Source organism: Gossypium hirsutum, chromosome D01 (genome assembly GCF_007990345.1).
Source record: "Gossypium hirsutum isolate 1008001.06 chromosome D01, Gossypium_hirsutum_v2.1, whole genome shotgun sequence".
Lineage (NCBI taxonomy): Eukaryota > Viridiplantae > Streptophyta > Magnoliopsida > Malvales > Malvaceae > Gossypium > Gossypium hirsutum.
Window position 1 is genome coordinate 3,944,551 of NC_053437.1, and position 4,884 is coordinate 3,949,434.

At 30.9% G+C, this 4,884-nt stretch overlaps 1 pseudogene; it reads right to left on the reverse strand.

The window, feature by feature from the left end:
* Positions 1-788: 788 nt before the first annotated feature.
* Positions 789-4,675, reverse strand: LOC107956369 (rust resistance kinase Lr10-like; annotated as a pseudogene).
* Between the last annotated feature and the right edge of the window lie 209 nt (positions 4,676-4,884).

The following is a 4,884-nucleotide window of genomic DNA, read 5'->3' on the forward strand; positions in this document are numbered from 1 at the left end:
ATTCCAACTTCAGTGAGAACGACCAAGACAATGCAAGTCTCAAGTCCTGTTTGAAACGCAAAAGCATTCAAGTGGTTGGGAGCAGCAAGCCTGATCCCTTTTGTCCTTTTGTGTTATGTAAGTCAATTGTAGAGAACGATTGTTGGAAATTTCTAAAACGTAAGTTAATAGTTAGAACCCTTGAGCAACGCACATTCCACCCCAACCCATGCATAACGTTAGACGAGACTCAATGTCTCATTGTATACATTTTTAATTTTATTCAACAACTACATAAGTATATTTTTAAATGATTTTTAATATAATTACATGTATTTTCATCTATTTTATATGAATTTAAAATATTACAAATTAAATATAATTAATATAAGATATAAGTTCTATTTAATTAAATTCAAATTCAAATTCAAATTCAAATTTTAAATTATCCAATAATATAAATAGCAGACATAAATTTAAAAAAAAAATTGGGGTTTAGTTGAGAAATTACCTCTCAAATTCAACTAAAATAAATAAAGAGAGTTTAACTGGAAAATTACCTTTCAAATTTAACTGAAATATGAAACATACTCAATAATAAGGGTATCAATTCAAAGGTATAAAGCTACATAAATTCTTAGTTATGTCTTTGAAATATTTTCACAAAGGCATGTGCAAAACTTTTTGATTCTAAGCAAATTCATTGTCTCAATATTACTTATTTAAAATCAAATCCACATTTATTTTTAAACAAAATCCAACAATGTATTTGGCTCATCCAACAATTTATTTTTAAATGGCATTTATTTAAAAAGAACCAAATGAGAATTATTATACAACTTTATAAAGTCGATGACACATCCAACATTTAAAGCACAAAGAAACTAGATTGGCCAACAACAAAACAATAATGCCAACATTCTCAAATACCGCAACAAATTTGTTCTAAAAACAAAAGATAGCGCATCGCACTTAGAGCGTAGAAATACTTGAATTCAATCATTGTAACAACGAAAAAGGAAACAAGACATCCAACATCCTCATCACAATGGATTCACCTCTCACCCGCCAACAACGTCTGCAATGCAATAAAACAAGAAGAGGCTATTGTGGTAGCAACTCTTATAAATATTCCAAAATTAACTTTTAGATGCATCAGGTCTTAAATCTAAGGTAAAGGGTTTATCCAAACATGAAAAATCTAACCAACTCAATTCAATTCAACCTAACCTCAACCTATCTATATAGTTTACTTTTAATTTATATATAATTTCTATTATGATTTAAATTTAAATATTTTTTAACAAAAATTTTAAATACTTAATATTGAACAAATAGTCATATTAATGAAAATTTGTAATTATGATCAATAACTTAACACATAGGTAAAAGTGTTTTTTTTTACTTAATAATATTATTAGCAATAGTACGTTATTAATTGTATATGAAAATAATGAAGCTTAAAAATTAAAATTTAAAGACAATGCCATTGTCAAATTTACTCAAAATTTATTTTTAACTATAGTTATCTATGGACATATGTGACACACATAATAAGATGCTAATATATATAAGGCAAAATATTATAAAGTTAAATGGTGAGATAATAAAGTGAAATGTTTCTAACCTTATGCAATATTTGAACTTGTTATAGTAACAGTATCCAATGATGTACTTAGCTCATCATTAGAGTTCTCACAGCTATGAATCTCCATTGATGTTTCAAGCGGAAGTTGATGGAATGGCTTAGGAGGCATATCAAGGAGTTCAACATCAGATTCAAGCATCTTCAAAACTTTACTCATTGAAGGACGATCAAAAGGCAGTAATTGTATACACCAAAAGGCTGTTATTACCATTTTCTTTACCATTGCTTTTTCATCGTCAGAAACATCTCCCAACTCCAAGTCCTCTCCTTGATCTAATCGGTCATAAATCCAAGATGGAAAATAGATCTGACTAGTGTGGTCAGCAAATGCATTCACATTCTTTCTCCTTCCAACCATTTCCATCAGTAACATTCCAAAACTATAAACATCAGCTTTGTATGAGATGCCTCCAAGATTTTTGTAAACCAATTCTGGAGCAATATATCCTATCGTTCCTCGTGCCGCAGTGAGAGAGACAATGCTATCGTCTACTGAATACAATTTAGCAAGACCAAAATCGGAAACTTTTGGATTAAAATTCTCATCAAGAAGAATATTGTGTGGCTTGATATCAAAATGTAGAATTTGCATGTCACATCCTTGATGTAAGTAGTGAATTCCTTGAGCCACCCCAAGTACAATATCAAACATTTTTTTCCAGCCCAAAGTGTTCTTATTTTCTTCTGTAAATATGATTTTATCTAAAGATCCATTAGACATGAAGTCATATACTAGAGCTTGCTTTGATCCCTCCACACAAAATCCGATAAGTTTTGCCACATTAGCATGATGAATTGTCCCAATGGAAGCAACTTCGTTTATGAAATCTTGGCCATTACCTTTTGATTTGCCCAACAATTTTATTGCCACATGATGGCCGCTACGAAGCTTTCCTTTAAACACTGAGCCATAACCCCCTTCACCTAATTTATCTTTAAAATTTTTAGTCATTTTTTTTAATTTCTTTAAAAGAATACCTTAATGGCACTAGATTATTTTGGCTTTTAAGGAACTCTTCGATCATATCATCCATGGATAAATGTCTTCTTCTCCATTTGTACGTGACAAAAGCAAGCAAACAAATGATCCCAGGAAATGACCTCAAGATAACTCCACCTTTAAAGAAATACAATGTAACATGTTGAAATTAATCACATAATATATAACTTACATTCTCAGAAAAAAGGATATAGTGTGATAGTTTTATGTTAACTAGTATTTGAGAGAGTGGCATATTTCACTAGTCTATGGACTTAACCGAGAGTAGTCTGAATTATATGCATTGTTTTTGTCATTAGCAGGTATATCTCAACAAATTAAAATTCAGAATTTGAAACACAAAAGGAGTAAATCATGCAAAGTGGATGCCAATTATTCTAACCTCACACATTCCAATAGATTTGACAGGGTCATGACATTCACCCAAATTAACACATTCGTAACCCCATCCAATTAGCAAATTCTAAAGAAAGAACATGATTCTTAACCATGAAGGATACTCAACTGTTGTTTCTATTCATGCCAAATAAACTTGAAGAAGGACAAATTAAAAATATAATAACCTTCAAATTTCATAAATGAAACAAAATCTAGAACCACCAAAAGATGCAAGAGAACCCCCCAAAAAACAGATTTGATAAATTCAAGAGCTAACTTTGTTGAATGTTTTAGCAAAATGAATATCCACCAAACTTATAACCTGTGAAAGTTCTAAACAATACCATTATGGAAACAAGCTTAACTAAAACTCTAACATCTTTCTTAACTTGACAAAAAATTTCTTTCATATAGAAGAAGATTGTATTCTGCATTCAAACTCCGTAAAGAGTGTCATAGCTTTCTTAGTTTTGTAGTGAAATTAAATATAAACTTGTATAATATGATAGGCTCCTTATTCTTTTTTTCCCCCAGAATATAGCTAATATTTGTTCTCAACTAGTGCAAATGCAAATCTGCAAATCTAAAATTAAATATACCTGTTATTAGCAAACAGAGACGATAAGCTCCGAAGAATCTGGATTATATATTCAACAAATCAAAGTAAAATTAATAAAGGGGTGTAAAGAAAAATTCCAAATTTGTATAAAAAAATCAATGGAAGGTAATTTAAAAAATTATATTATGTTTTGTGGTATATACTCAAAAAAGAAATACAACAATTCTTTACATATGTTTGCTTGTAAAAAGTATGCAACATGTGTTACAGTATAAGAGTTTTTAGGTAACTAATATGATTTAATATAATGAAAGGTGAGACAAAATTTATTCAAATTAATTAATCCAAAAAGTATATATTATTGCATTAATAGAGTTTTTGCCAAAAAAATAAACTCATCCACAATGGTGGAATATTTACGTACTACCAACTAAATTGAATAGACATCAAAAATAAAAAGAAAATAAAAAGATAGACATAATCAAATATAATTGTCCAAAAAGAAGACAAAACAGCAGAGAAAGCAGAGGCAGATACTAAATTAGAAATGCTTTTAGTTCATTTGATTGTTAGATGTTGATCAATTTTAGATGCAAAATCATCATACTTAATTACCATCATTAAATTTAATTGCCAAAAAGTAACATAAAATGAAACAAAACAAAAAGTAGATGTTGTACCTAAAAATTCCAGAATGATGCACACTCAAAATGCAAACTTAAATTATTAAAGAAACTTACATATCTTTAAACAAAACTTTGTTTCTAGTACAACTCTGGTAACGGCATCTACTCCATTTGACCCAAAAACCCTCCAATAATTTTTTGTATATATCCAGCGTAGACATGCCTATTATATTATCAATCATAATTGTACAAGCCCAATCTGAACCCTTCCCAAACCCATTACAAGACAGCCCACTAGCCTAACCCAATCGGCCCAATAAGCCCAACCAGCCCCAAACCCAGTCAGACTAGGGCAGAAACCCTAGCCCCCTGTTGTGCCGCACCTGCTCCTGGCCGCCTCACCTGCCCTCTGTTCACAGCCGTCACCACCCACTCCACTGCGCCACCTGCTCCAAGTCAATCACCTGCAAGGAGAGAAACAAACACGCAACAAGGGGAAAAAAGAAGCAGACAACACAAAACAAAAAAATATTAAATCTTTTTCTTTCTTTTTGTTCTTTCGCTATAAAAGCCGAACATAAAGAGAAAAGAGGGGTTTTTTTTTTCGGGAACAGTGGGCTTTTCTTTTCCTTTTGGTAGCATTTACAGAAATAAAAAGCAAAAAGTTTAAAGGTGATAAGCAGGGTTCTCTTTT